This window comes from Choloepus didactylus, chromosome 18 (genome assembly GCF_015220235.1).
Source record: "Choloepus didactylus isolate mChoDid1 chromosome 18, mChoDid1.pri, whole genome shotgun sequence".
Taxonomy (NCBI): Eukaryota; Metazoa; Chordata; class Mammalia; order Pilosa; family Megalonychidae; genus Choloepus; species Choloepus didactylus.
In genome coordinates, this window is record NC_051324.1 from 69,396,621 (window position 1) to 69,412,615 (window position 15,995).

Genomic DNA, 15,995 nt, shown 5'->3' on the forward strand with positions numbered 1-15,995 from the left:
TGTCACATTAAAGAATGAATCAAAGGAAAATCTGGATCAAGTGGTCCAACAGCAGAACAGTGTTAAATGAATTTCTATGCAGCTATCTATAACATGTTCTCAAAGAATATCTAAGGAGAGGGAAAAGGCTAACACACTGTAAAATAAAAAGAGAGTTTACAAAATGGTATATTTTAATGGTCTCTATTTTGGAAAAAGAAAAAAATACATGCACATCGGGAGGAAATTCATGAAAATATTAATAGAAGCTACCTCTGCTAGCAAGAATTTAATGTCTTCACATTTTTCTTTTCCAAATGAAAAAGGGATGAGGGGAAATTATTACTTTAAAAAAGAATTAGGCAGTTTTTTCTGATCTCTTTATCCCATTTTTGTCATAACAGAAAATGAAAAACTGAAATATATTTAGTGCTATGATTATTTTTCTTTAAGTTAAAAAAATCAATATAGTCCACCCAAATGTAGTTTCCTTATATTCTTTGGCAATTCACACAAAAGCAATGTATAGAAAAAAACATATAATAATACAAATTTTTATCCAAGATGGCAGTCTTCTGTGCAGTCTTCTTCGTAAATTATCGTGTCTAGAAAATGAACTTCATATGCTTGATTCCATAAGTTTTAAAGAAAACCATGATAATGAGTGCCCGCAATCCCAGTGTAAACACTCCAGGAGGATGCCAATCTTTCAGCTTTGGTTTCTGGTGTATTATCTGAGCTACAGGAAGTTGTTCAGCATATTTCAGAGGATCCATTAGTTCATCCATGTGGTCTCCTTATAACTGTTTTCGATTCCTGAATCGGGTTGCAAACTAATAGTCTCTGTTGTAATTTCCACTTTCCGTACACTTCCAAAGAAATCTGTTATCAGGACATTTTTAGGATCCCTCTGAAAAAGATCAGTGCGATGTCGTGGAGTAGGCACACACAGACTTTTGGGACATACCTGAAAAAGGTCATTCATACTAGGTTGGCTAGCTGGATTAATTTCTTCCAAAAATTTCAAGACATAAAATGTGTATCTATCCATAAGATGGACTCCAATTGCAGGATCAGGTTGATGCGAGAGTGAATCTTCTTCCACTTGGCTACTAGTTAGAGCCGTTACGTTAGGAGAATAGAATCGCTCATACATGGCTGCTCCTTGACAGGTATCAATAATAAACAGTAGCTCATTGTAGCATCTTTTCTGCCACATTTGTTCAAAAGCATCTGCAAGTTCTATGTTGGTAATTTCTTCAGAATCTTGAAATTTCAGGAAACCGTTTCCACCATGTCCTGTCATATAAGTACGAATATTGCTTCTATCATCAAAAAGAAGACATTTTGACCTAGGAGTTCTAGGTGGGATTCTCCTAGTTAATACTCGTAAAAAATTCTCCACAGTTACCTCATAGCTTCTATAATCCACTTCCACATCATCTCCATATACATTTAGTTCCATATTCCTGTGCTAAACACTGTAGCTGGTTTGGGATTTCTAACATTGCATGCCATATCATCTGCAAGCATTAGAACAATGTGACTGTCAGGAATACCCAGTCTCTTGACGCTTCTATAAACAGAAAGTGTATTTGCAACATGTTGATAATTAAACCAGAATCGGGATGTGCAGACCAAAACAGCCCAATTGTTTGTATGGCCACTTCTAAAGAATTGTTATGCTTGATCCTCATCTGACTAGCGGCCAAGCCGCCGAAGGGCAACAGCAGCAACCCTGCCAGGGAAGCCGCAACCCGGCAAAGGGAGTAGGTGGCAGCCATATACCATAGGTAGGTTTTTGACGACTGATTGAGTCTCTTTACTTGTGATTGGTTTGTTGAAGTCCTGCACTTTTCTTTTGGGGAGGTTTTTGATGACGAATTCAGTCTCTTGTGATGGTTTGTTGAAGTCTTCTGTTTGTTCTAGAGTCAGTGTAGGTTGTTCATGTATTTCTAGGAAATTGTCAGTTTCATCTAAGTTGTCTAATTTGTTGGCACACAGTTATTCTTAGTATCATCTTATGATTCTTTTTATTTCTGTGGCGTCAGTAGTAAGGTCCGCCTCTCATTTATGATTTTATTGATTTGCCTCTTATCTGTTTTTTTCTTTGTCAGTCTAGCTAAGGGTTTGTCAACTTTATTGATCTTCTCAAAGAACCAACTGTTCTAGTTTGCTAACGCTGCCAGAATGCAAAACACCAGAAATGGATTGGCTTTTATAAAGAGGGTTTATTTGGTTACACAGTTACAATCTTAAGGCCATAAAGGGTCCAAGATAAGTCATCAACAAACGGGTACCTTCACTGGAGGATGGCCAGTGGTGTCTGAAAAACCTCTGTTAGCTGGGAAGGCACGTGGCTGGCATCTGCTCCAAGTTCTGGTTTCAAAATGGCTTTCTCCCAGGACGTTCCTCTGTATGCTGCAGTTCCTCAAAAATGTCACTCTTAGTTGCACCTGGGATATTTGTCCTCTCTCATCTTCTCCGGAGCAAGAGTCTGCTTTCAATGGCTGTCTTCAAACTGTTTCTCATCTGCAGCTCCTGTGCTTTCTTCAAAGTGTCCCTCTTGGCTGTAGCTCCTCTTCAAAACATCACTCACAGCTGCACCGAGTTCCTTCCATTATGTCAGCTCATTTATATGGCTCCACTGATCAAGGCCCACCCTGAATGGGTGGGGCCACGCCTCCATGGAAATATCTCATCAGTGTTATCACCCACAGCTGAGTGGGGCACATTCCAAAGAAACAAAGAATTACAATCTAATCAATACTGATGACATCTGCCCACACAAGATTACATCAAAGATAATGGCTTTTGAGGGACACAATATATTCAAACTGGCACACCAACTTTTGGTTTTGTTGATTCTATCGTTTTTCGTTTTTGTTATTGTTCTCAATTTCATTTATTTCTGCTCCAATCTTTGTGTCTTTTGTTCTGCTTGCTTTGGGATTAGTTTGCTGTTCTTTTTTCTAGCCCTTCTGGTCTGCAGCTGGGGTTTGATTTTAGTTCTGTTATTCTTTTCATGCTTTCAAATTCTTCTTTATGCTCACCCAGTGTTGTCTTTTTTTTTAGTTCATTTTATTGAGATATATTCACAAACCATGCAGTCATACAAAACAAAGTGTATATTCGATTGTTCACAGTACCATTACATAGTTGTGCATTCATCACCAAAATCAATCCCTGACACTTTCATTACCACACAGACAAAAATAACAAGAATAATAATTAGAGTGAAAAAGAGCAATTAAAGCAAAAAAGAACACTAGGTGCCTTTGTTTGTTTGTTTGTTTTCCTTCCCCCATTTTTCTACTCATCTATCCATAAACTAGACAAAGGGGAGTGTGGTCCTCATGGCTTTCCCAATCCCATTGTCACCCTTCATAAGCTACATTTTTATACAATCATCTTCAAGATTCATGGGTTCTGGGTTGTAGTTTGATAGTTTCAGGTATTTACTGCTAGCCACTCCAATTCACTAGAACCTAAAAAGGGTTGTCTATATTGTGCGTAGGAGTGCCCAGCAGAGTGACCTCTCGGCTCCTTTTGGAATCTCTCTGCCACTGTAGCTTATTTCATTTCCTTTCACATCCCCCTTTTGGTCAAAAAGTTGTTCTCCATCGCATGATACTGGGTCTACATTCCTCCCCAGGAGTCATATTCCACATTGCCAGGGAGATTCACTCCCCTGGGTGTCTGATCCCACATGGGGAGAAGAGAGCGATTTCACCTGCCAAGTTGGCTTAGCTAGAGAGAGAGGGCCACATCTGAGCAACAAAGAGATATTTGGGAACCCTACTTAGTCTAAATGTTGTTTCCTTTGTATGTGGTGAATTGCTTTTCTCTTGCTGCTTTGAGAACTTGCTCCTTCTCCTCAGTATTTGACAGTCTGATCACAATATGTCTTGTAGTTAGTTTATTTGGATTCATTCTATTTGGAGTTCCCTGGGCATTTATGCTTTGTGTATTTATATTGCATGGAAGGTTTGGAAAGTTTTCCCCAACAATTTCTTTGAATACTCTTTATAGACCTTTACCCTTCTTTTCCCCTTCTGGGACAACAATGAGTCTTATATTTGGATATTTTATTTTATCTATCATATCCCTGGGGTCCATTTCGATTTTTTTTTTTCCCATTCTTCCTTTTGTTCTTTCATTTTCCATTCTGTGGTCCTCGAGGTCACTGATTTGTTGTTCGGCTTCCCCTAGTCTTGTACTATAAGTATCCAGAATCGTTTTAATTTGATCAACAGCGTGTTTTATTTCCATAGGTCATCTATTTTTTTTATTTACTCTCCCAATTTCTTATTTATACTCTTCTAGGGTCTTCTTCATGTCCTTTATATCCTGTGCCATGGTCTTGTTGTTTGTCTTTAGTTCTTTGATTAATTGCTCCAAGTGCTGTGTCTCCTCTGATCTTTTGATTTGGGTACTTGGGTTTGGGTTATCCACATTGTCTGGGTTTTTCATATGCTTTAAAATTTTCTGTTGTTTTTGGCCTCTTGGTATTTGCTTTACTTGTTAGAGTTCTATTAGGATATGTAGGATTATTCAAAGACTAATCTCTAATTTGTCAGATCTACATCTTGGTGGAGTACACTTTCTCTAACTAACAAGCAGATGGTGTCCACAAGTCACCTAGTCCCCTCAAGTCAGTTCTCCCCAACTTTGTCTTTGTTGTGTATGGGGGTCTGATTCTTGTGGGGTCCAACTGGTGCACCAAGTTTGGGTGGGTTATTGGTGCTGTCCACCCTGAATGTGGGGCGTGTGTCTGAGTGGTTAGGGACAGAGGGCAGCTTTAATAATCAAACCTCCCAGGTGTTCCTGGAGATTTAGGCTGTTGCAAGAGTCTAAACCTTCATTTCAGTCTCACCACAGATTGTCTCTGCTGCTGACACTCAAGTCCTTGGTATTGGCATATGGTCCCTGGGATTTTCGAGTGGGTCCCCCTTCCAAGCTGTGCCCTCCCAGGGCCTCTGCTGAGGGAAAGTTGTGCTATGTCACAAGTGCACGCCATCCCTCAAGGGAAGTTCTGGGCTGCCGGGCCGTGTACATGCGTTCCCAGCCTGCTGTAAGGATGGCTGTATGGGGCGTGTTAATTTCCCCCTTTTTGCACAGCTCCACCTTCCCAGCTCCAGGACAATTACCAGTGCGTGTGCAAAAGGCTATTGTCCAGGCCTGATATTGTGGCATGTGAGCATGTTGCTGGAAACACTTCCCATCACACTGGGTTTTTTGGTGCAGCTCTGGGCTCTGGCTCCGGCGCTGGGCAGGAGCATTCCCAGCCAGCCAGGAAGTTGGCTGCAAGGGACGTGGTTATTTTCCCCTTTTGGCTCCCTCTGCCTGCCTCACTCCGAGCCAATTAGCAGTGTGTGCACAAAAGTCTGTTTTCCATGCCAGATATTGAGGCTTTTGCACAGCCCGTTCCTGCCATGCTTCACTGTGCAGTTCTCGCTTCCCTATCTGCAGCTGCTTTTGGGTTTTTTAAAAAAGAACTAGTCCACCTCCAAACGCCAACCCATGGTTTCCCCACACCGTAGCATAGCTGCCAGATATTCAGCAGGCTTACTCACTCATTTCAGAACACAGACTCCCGGTTTCACCAAGTGCACAGTCCCTGTGGATTTAGCATACCTTTTCCAGCTGGTGCATCGCTGGAACTGGTGTTCTGGGTCACTTTCTGGCTTTTATCTGGTATTTTTCACAGAGGTGTTTTTTTGCCCTGTTTCTCCTAGCTGCCATCTTAGGTTCTCTACTCCCAATGTCATCTTAATATCCTTTATCTCTTTGGACATATTTTCCTTCATCTCCTTGAATTGATTTAGGATGTGTGTTTGAACATCTTTGATTATTTCCAAATTCTGTCTCCTCTAACTTTTTTTTTTAAATTCAGTTCCATTGAGATACATTCACACACCACACAATCATCCATGGTGCACAACCAACCATTCACAGCATCATCACACAGCTATTCACTCATCACCCCAATCCATCCCCAAACACCTTCCCTACACCAGAAAGAATCATAACAAGAATAAAAAATAAAAGTAAAAAAGAACACCGAAATCATCCCCCCATCCCACCTCATTCCTTATCTATCCCATCTCATATCCTTATCTTTTGTCCCCGTCGATCCACTCATCCATCCACACACTGGACAAAGGGAGTGTGATCCACAAGATTTCCACAATCACACTGTCGCCCCTTGTAAGCTACATTGTTATACAATCATCTTCAAGAGTCAAGGCCACTGGGCTTGAGTTTGGTAATTTCAGGTATTTACTTCTAGCTATTCCAATACATTAAAACCTAAGAAGTGTTATCTATATAGTGTGTAAAAATGTCCACCAGACTGAATTCTCGGCTCCATCTGAAATCTCTCAGCCACTGAAGCTTTATTTCATTTCATTTCACATCCCCCTTTTGGTCAAGAATATGTTCTCAATCCCACAATGCCAGGTCCAGATTCATCCCCGGGAGCCATATCCTGTGCCGTCAGGGAGATTCACACCCCTGGGCATCCAGCCCCATGCAGGAGGGAGGGCAGCGAGACCACCCGCCAAGGTGGCTTAGTTAGAGAGAGAGGGCCACATCTGAGCAACAAAGAGGCACCCAAGGGGAGACTCTTACGCACGACCATAAGCAGGTTTAGCCTCTCCTTTGCAGCAACAAGCTGCATAGGGACAAGCCCCAAGACAGAGGGCTCGGCATGTCAAGCCATCAGTCCCCAGTGTTTGCGAGAACATCAGCAACAATCCAGTTGAGGAAGTGCAACACCTCCACATCCCCCCCCTACTCCTCGGGGGGCCCTGAATGTATATTTCTATTGTCCACTGAAATTACTTTGGGATGTGTTGCTATTTCACTCTAACCTATAAAGAGACCTACCATGCCTCACTTCCTATTCAAAGTTCCATGTAATTGTGGTGTTTCAACAAACTGACTATAGAAGTTATATTGTTTAGAAAATATAGATCCTGCACCAAATGAACATTTTTTTCCCTTGGCCTCAACATGGAAGTTGAAGTTTTAACACAGTCCATTTCAACCTTTACCCTTTGGCCCAATTTGCCCTAGTCTTAAACAGATCTGCTTCATTCATATCTCTAATTGAAATCTGAGCACTTTTTCAGCTTTTTTTTTTTTTAACATTTGCTGTATGCATTAATACTGCCATTCACATCTGCCGAGCTCTAGTTTTGAGTTTCAGGTGTCACACAGATACCCAATGTTCCAGAGACCAATCAGGTTACACACCAAGGGATCAACGTCTCAGAGTTTAGAGACAGCCATTACAATTCAGAAATAGATTTGACTGCTGTCAGAGCTTACAGTCTAGGGACCATTACAATAATCATTTCCCTGTTAGGCTGTGCTCTAAGATTCAATTCTTAGTTTACACATTGTAGGTAGTCCATATCGATGAGACATTATAGTGTTTGCCTTTGCTTCTGGCGTACTTCTCTCAAAATGCTGTCTACAGGATCCATTCACCTCCTTGCATGTCTCACACCTTCAGTCCTTCTCATAGTTGCTCAATATTCCATTGCATGCATACACTACAGTTTGCCATTCTGTTCCTCAGTCAGTGTACCCTTAGGGCACCTCCACCCACTGCAAATCATGAATACTGCCTCCATGAGCACCAGTGTGCAAATGTCCATTCATGTCTCTGCTCTCAGATCTTCCAAGTACATACCCCATAATGAGGTAGCAGGACCTTATGGTCCCCACATACTTAGTTAGCTTCTTGTGGAACCACCACAGTGACCTCCAGAAAGCCTATACCATTAGGCCCCCTCTCTCCATGTTTCCTCCAGCACTTTTACCCCTATTTATATTGTTTCTACAATTTTATAGAGATATATTCAGATAACATACAATTATCCATAGTGTACAATCAGTTATTGATAGTATCATCATATAGTTATACATTTATCACCACAGTCAGCACTTGAACATATTGATCCCTATGAAAAAGGCTTTTTTTGGTGACTAATAAAGAAAGATAATAATAAAAAGAAAAAGAAAGTGTCATACAATACAATATATTAGTAAAGAGAGAAAACAACACCACTACCAAGAATCCATATCCCTCCCTTATATCCCCTCTCATACACATTTAACTTTGGTATATTGCCTTTGTTACATTTAATGGAAGCATATTACAATGTTACTGTTGACCGTAGACTCCAGTTTGCTTTGATTATGTTTTTTTCCCAAATACCATCCCTTTTTCAACACTTTGCATGGTTGACATTCATTTGTTCTTCCACATGAGAACATTTTTATATTTTACATTTAGTTACCGTCATTGGCCACTCTAGTTTTTGCCAAGTTATACAGTCCCAGTCTTCATAATCTATCTTAACCTCTGGTGTCATACTTTTCCCTATCCCACCTCTTTCAGCCTTACTCACAGACATCTTTGTTCAGTGTACTTACAATATTGTGCTGCCATCACACAGTATTATGCTATTTCTGGATCTATATAGTCAATCCTGCTGAACATTCTGAAGTCCTTCAGCATCAAGTGACTGATTTCTACCCTGTTTCTATCTCCTGGTAGCCTGTGTTATCAGCTTTTAACTCTCAAAGTTTGCTCACTAATGTTAGTTCATATTAGTGAGACCATACAGTATTTGTCCTTTTGTTTCTGGCTAACTTCACTCAACATAAAGTCCTCAAGTTTCATCCATGTTATTGTATGTTCCATGTTTTTGTTCTGTCTTACAGCTGCATCATATTCCATCATGTGTATATACCACAGTTTGTTTATTCACTTGTCCATTGATGGACATTTGGGCTGCTTCAGGCTCTTGGCAATCGTGAATAATGCTGCAATAAACATTGGTTTATGAATGTCCATTTGTGTCTTAACTTTCAGTTCCTTTGAGTATATACCTAGCAGTGGAATAGCTGGGTCATATGGCAGATCTATACTTGGCTTCCTGAGGAACCTCCACACTGTCTTCCAGAGTGGTTGCACCATTCTACATTCCTACCAGCAATGAATAAGTGTGCCTCTTTCTCCACATCCTCTCCAGCACTTGTAATTTTCTGTTTTTTGGATAATGGCCATTCTGGTAGGTAGCCAGTGGAGTTGATCATTTTTTCATGTTTTTGAGCCATTTGTATTTCCTCTTCAGAAAAGTGTCTATGCAGGTCTTTTGCCCATTTTATTGGGTTGTTTGTCTTTCTGTTGCTGAGTTGCAAGATTGCTTTATATATTCGGGATATTACACCCTTATGTGATATGTGTTTTCCAAATGTTGTCTCCCATTGTGTAGGCTGCCTTTTCACTTTTTTAACAAAGTCCTTTGATGTACAAAGGTGTTTGATGAGGAGATCCCATTTGTCTATTTGTTCTTTGGTTGCTCGCACTTTGGGTGTAAGGTCTAGGAAACCACCTCCTATCATGAGATCTTTAAGATATTGCCCTGTGTTTTCTTTTAAGAGTCTTGTGGCCTTAGTGCTTACATTTAGGTCTTTGATCCACTTGGAGTTAATTTTTGTATAAGGTGTGAGGTAGGAGTCCTCTTTCATTCTTTTGGAAATGGATATCCATTCTCCAAACACTATTTATTGAAGAGGCTGCTCTGTCCCAGTTGCTTTGGCTTGACTGCCTTATCAAAGATCAATTATCCTTAGATGCCAGAGTCTATTTCTGAACACTCAATTCAATTCCATTGGTCGGTTTCTCTGTCTTTATGCCAGTACCATGCTGTTTTGAGAACTGTAGCTTTGTAATATGCTTCAAAGTTAGGTAGTATGAGACCTCCCACTTCGTTCCTCTTTCTCAAGATATTTTTAGCTATTCAGAGCACCTTGCCCTTCCAAATAAATTTGGTTATTGGTTTTTCTATTTCTGCAAAGTAAGTTCTTGGGATTTTAATTGGTTTTGCATTTAATCTATATATCAATTTAGGTAGAGTTGACATCTTAATTATACTTAGTCTTCCAATCCATGAACACGGTATGTTCTTCCATTTTTTTAGGTCCTGTTGGGTTTCTTTAGGGAAATGCTCAGTTATGTCCTGTGTCCATCTTCCTCCTGAGACCAGCCCCCAACCTTTGATACATCCTGGGCTTAGAGCCCCTGCCATTGACTCTACCCCACTGAGGTCGGGCTGCCTGCTGAGCAGAAAGTGGGGTGAGGAAGGGAGCACAAGAGCCTGCCCCTCCAACAAGAGACAGTGAGGAGGGAAGTGGCTGGCCGTGCCTTTATTGAGCACCTACTATGTGCTTGGTGCATTAAATATATTGCTTCACTGAATTCTCACACCAACCCTCAGGTTTTGGCCTGATTGACCCCAGGACATGAGGAAATAGAGGTTCAGAGTGGTTAACTGATTTACTCAAGACCAGATAGCTAGTTAAGCGCCAGAGCCAGAATTCGAACCCAGCTCTAACCTGTTCCGATGCTGCATTCCTCATTACTCCTGTTCCTTCTCTTCCACCATCCCTGAGCTGGTTTCTCCAGATGTCTTGGTGGGAGAGATGTTGTCTTCTACCAGGGGCAGGAAGAGATGGGGAGAACTTGGACTCCTCCCCAGAATTCAGGGGTGGGTGGCCCTGCCTGGCCTGGACCCGGCCTGGCACTCCCTGTGCAGTGCTCCCTCAACTCCCTTCTGCTGCTCCTTTCTGCCCTCTCTGGAGCCACTGATTCCCGGCGAGTCAGGTCCATGTTTGATGTGTGTTCACTCTCAATTCTTGTAATAACACTCATTGCTGCATAACAACTTACCCTCAAATTTAGCAGCTTAAAACAAGCATTTATTATTTCACAGCATTTCTGAGGGTCAGGAATCCGGGGGCAGCTTAGCTGAGTGGTTCTAAGGGTCTCTCAGGAGGTTGCAGAGAAGGTGTTGACCAGGGGTGGGGGTGGAGGATCTGCTTCTGAGATGACTCCCCAATGTGGCTGCCACGTGGAGGCCTCAGTTCCTCTCCAGAGGGCTGCTTGAGTGTCCTCTCAGCATGGCAGCTGGCTTCCTGCAGAGCCACTCTTGAAGATGGGCTTGAAGGAGAGCAACTGGTGGAAGAGAGGGGACCAGAAGAGTGATGTTGCCAGTGAGGCCTGCTGTCATGTTTTAATGGAGAGAGAAGTCACTAGCCCCGTTTGGCAGATGAGCAAATGGAGGCTCCAAAACCAGAAAATAAACGAAAAATGTTGCCCAAGGTCAGAGAGCTGGCACTTGGCAGAGTGAGGATTTAAACCAACCCTGTGTGCTGGTTTAATGAAACACTCAAAGAATTACAATCTATTCAACACTAATATGTCTGCCCAACAAGATTACATCAAAGAAAATGGCATTTTGGGGGACAGAATCCATTCAAACTGGCACAAATGACAAGGCTGTATGAACACAGGCCTATTCCTTTCCTTGATACATGGGGAAAACCTGCTTGCAGTGGGAAAACCCCAAGCAGAGAGAAGTCCAAATGAAAAAGACAGAAAGTCCCATCTTCTTAAAACCCTGGACCATTCATAGTGTGGTAATAAAAGCCATTAAATCCTTTTTTATAGCTTAAATTACCTCAAGCTGACTTTTTGCCACATACACAAAAGGATCCTATCTAATTCAACTGATACCATTCCACAAGCCTCTTTGCCAAAGTTCTTGAATCAAGAGTAAAATGTTCATACTATTGATATTAAAAGTTCTGTTGAGCAAGTGCAATGCAAGAATCTTTGAGAATCTTCTACCAGGTGTAAGGAATGAAACAAGGGAACCAGCAGCCAAAGCCCTCAAGGCCAGCTGGATCACGGGAGGATGTCCACACCCATTTGTATTTTAGAAGCATGTCTTTTTTCACTCTTGACAGGGCAATGTGACAATATACCTAAACTGCTTTTAAAAGGTTCAGGTCCTTTGCCCCATAATTCCATTTCCAGGAATTTATCCTACTGCAGTAGTTTTCAAATTGTGTTACTAGTGAAAGACTGAGGTTCCATAGAGATGCTTTGTTGGTTCTGCAAAACTTTGGTTTCAATGTCACAGGTGCTAAGGCTGTTAAAAAGCTGCATCTATCATCTCCAACTCCTAGCTGATGTTCTAAAAATGAAATGTTGTACATTTGAAGTTATGAAATATATTTATGCTAACAAAATGTCCCTTTTACCTGTTGTTTATATAAGTTCTATATAAAAGTTCATATGAAAAATGACCCAACTTCTAAAAATAAACAGTGTGAAATACTCTTCCACAAAAAGGATCATTTCATACAAGAAGCATAAGCTTTGAGGAGACTCATTGCAAAATTGTTTATAACGGGGGTCAGCAAACTATGGTCCTCAGGCCAAATCTGGCTACCACTTGTTCTTGTAAATAAAGTTTTATCGAACCACAGCCAGGCTCATTCCTTTATGCATTGTCTGGGGCTGCTTTTCAACAGCAATAGCAGAGTTCAGTAGTCAGCAGAGACATATGGCCTGCAGAGCCTAAAATAGGTACCATCTGGCCCTTGATGGAAAAGGTTTGCCAACTGCTGGTTTACAATAATGACCAACTGGAACCATCCTAAATGTTCAAGGAAAGGGGATTGATGAGATTACACTGCATCCCTTCAGCAAATGGCTTGCAAGGTGTGCTGCTTTGAATCTGTTATGTGCCCCTAAAGAGCCGTGTTCTTTTAATCCCTCTTGTAGGGGCAGACCTATTGTGGGTGGGACCTTTTGATTAGGTTGTTTCCATGGAGATGTGACCCATCCAAGTCAAGGTGGGTCTTAATCCTTTACTGGAGTCCTTATAAGTGAGCTCACAGAGAAGCTGAAAGAGACATTTTGGAGAGAAGCTAGGATATGTAATCCACAGTTTGCCCCCGGGAGAAGGAAGCAAGGACACACAGGAGCTGAGACAGAAGCCCAGAGACATTTTGGAGAAAGCCACTGAAACCAGAAGCTAAACCCGTGAGAGAAGGTTCAGCAGAGCCAGCCATGTGCCTTCCCAGATGACAGAGGAACCCCAGATACCATCAGCCTTTCCTCAGAGAAGGTATCCACGTCTTGATGCCTTAATTCAGACATTTTCATGGCCTTGGAGCTGTAAATTTGCAACCTCATAAATCCTCATTGAAAACGCCAATCCATTTCTGGTGTATTGCATTTTGGTGTCTCTAGCAAACCGAAACACAAGGCCACTATTAAAAAACAGTGCTGGCTCTTTCGGCCGTCTTCCTGAACCACCGTAACGGTGCCTGTGAACGCCCTGGCTGATGCTGGCAAATGCCAGGTTCTTGTTGGGCCGTGCTCCAAAGTCATCATCTGGTTTCTCACTGTGATGACAAAGCATGGTTACATTGGCAAATTTGAAATCACTGAGGATCTCAGAGCTGGGAAAATTGTTGTGAACTTCACAGGCAGGTTAAATGGGTGTGGATTGATTGGTCCCAGATTTGATGTGCGACCCCAAGTTTGAGAAAAATGTCAGAGTAATGTCCTCCCATCCCATTGGCTTGGTTTCATTGTAGTGACGACCTCAGCTGGCATCATGGGCCATGGGAAAGCAAGATGAAAATGCACAGGAGGGAAAATCCTGGGACTTTTTCTAGGGATGTAATGCATCCATACAAATAAAATGCTTCAGTGGAAAAAAAAATTGCTGCAGCACAGTAGTTCTCAACCTTCACTGCACACAGGAATCATCCGGGAAATTGCAGAGCCTGGGCAGAGAAACACTGTTGTAGAAGAATATCTAATGACAATGAAAAATGGGCAGCATATATTGTTAAGTGAAGAAAAGCAGTTTATCTAATAGCATGTACACTATGACTCCTTGTTGATCAATTTTACATACACTCACACATACACACAGACTCACATTTATAAGGAAAAAAATAACAGCAGTCAACTCTGTTGGATGGGACTATGAGTGATTTCTATTTTTTCTTCTTGCTTGCCTGCATTTTCTATCTGTTCTACAATGAACATTACTGCTTTTGTAATAAGTACAAAAAAGAAAAAGTAGTCAATAGCTTAAAAAGTCATATACTTTTTGTTTGGGAAAAAATATGGAGAAGAGCATCTAATCAAAAAGGTGTCCCAGGTCCTCAGGGTACACAGTGCACCCCAGGTGAGATGGCCCCAAGAGAGGTGATCCTAGCCTCATGGAGAGCCCAGGGCTCTGCGGGAAAGGCAGGGCTGCAGCCGCTGAGCGTCAGGCTCCTCCACTGTTAAAAGGGTTGAGCACGCATTCCTCGCAGGCTTAAAGGCTTGTCAGCTTCCTGCTGTTCTTGCTAAAGGAGAAGGATTGGCCTTGCCAAAACTAGCCCTGTTCAAGTTCATGCACAGCTGCTGGCTCCTCGTGCCAGTGAGTAGCTACCACTCATTGGCTTTGGCTTAGAATCTCTGCTGTCCCTGGAATGTTCCCGTACTTCCCAGAAAGACCCTGGCTCCTCGTCAACACATCCTGTATCCACTGTCCCAAGACCCAGGTCCCATCTGCATGAAGAAAGGGAGGGTTTTAAGTCTTCCTGGGGCTGATTGCATTTAAATAAAAATGACAATGATAAATGCCATATACTGAGACTGTGGGGCTTACATACTCTCTCTTGGGCTCAGGTCTGCAGGTTATGTGATAGTGTTTCCATTTCCCAGCTGAGGTTCAGAGAGGTGAAGGGACTCATTTAAGGTCACACAGCTGGTAGATGGCCGGCCGGCCTGGCTCCCAGGTGTCCCCACTGTAGTACTTTGCCTCTTTTAGCTATCGCCATTCCATCCTCCACCTCCACAGGCAGTCTGGGCCCAGCTGATTCTGTGCAGCCGGATTTGAGAACCATTGTTTGTAAAAATGATGATTCTCAACACTGACAGTAGTTTGGAATTACTGGGAAGATTTCTAAAATACTGGCTGCAGGCCAGTGGTGTCCTTTGTGTGGGGGTGGAGGGGTGAGTGGGGAAAAGAGGGGGTTTCTGCAGTTCTGGTAATGTTCTATTTCTTGCTCTGGGTGCTGGCTAACTGGGTGTGTTCATTTTTATGGAAAACATTGAGACATATGTTTATGACTTGTGTGCTTTTCTATATGCATGCTATCCTACAAAAAATTTTAATAATTTTTTTTTGGTGGGAAAAAAAGGGGACTGTCATCAGCCACTTCAATGTCTCCTGGGAAAAGGCAGTTTGTGGCTCTGGACTCATCATCACTAGGATGCTTTTCACAGTGTCAAGCAGTTTTTAGCCTCTGCGTCTGTGTTTGTCCTTGACAATGAGCAAACAAAGCTTGCTTTCTTATCAATAATGCATCTCCTTCCTTGGCTAATGCAGTACTTAGCTATAAAATGCCCACTGTTACTGCAGTAACAGGGACTCAAGAACAGTCAGGCCCTGTGGCTAGACTCTACAGTTTCTACCTTCCGACAGTTGGACTCATATCACCCCATCCTGCCCATCAAGCCCCAGAACCCAGGGCAGAAGGGATAGAACAGCTATAGCCCAGCACTCTGGACCTAGGCTGTGAATTTCTGTTGACTTCTGCCTTATGCCATAATCTGAGTCACTGGGGTATGTTCTCTTATCTTCAGTTACAAACTCTCTGATTTTTAGCTAGGCCCATTGTTGGGTGAGATGAAGACTTCATTCCTCATGTTCCCTTGAAGCTGGGTGTGACCTTGTGACTCACTTCTGGCCAATAAAATGTAAGGAAAGTGGTGTGCAATTCTGCAGTTTCCCTAAAGAGAAGAAGAATGCTCTTCTCCTTCCTCTCCTCCTTCCTGCTGCCTGGAATATGGCATGAAAAGGCTGAGTTCCAACAGCTGTTTTGTACCATGGGGTGGAAGTCATGTTTGAGGATGACAGCAGCAAGACCAGGGAGCCTGGGTCCTCTCTCTCCTCCATCTCCTTTACATTGTGGAACATCCTACTGGCTTGTGACCTACTCCCACAGGACATCTTAACACAAGAGAGAAATGAGCTTCTACCATGTTTGAGCCACTGATGTTAGGGGTTTTCCATTCTTCTCAACCCATGTTAATCCCAACTAATACATAAGGCATCTGACTTGAACCCTGTGCCTCA

At 42.3% G+C, this 15,995-nt stretch overlaps 1 pseudogene; it reads right to left on the reverse strand.

Annotated features, from left to right (window-relative positions):
- Positions 1-570: 570 nt before the first annotated feature.
- On the reverse strand, positions 571-1,763 carry LOC119514328 (annotated as a pseudogene).
- Between the last annotated feature and the right edge of the window lie 14,232 nt (positions 1,764-15,995).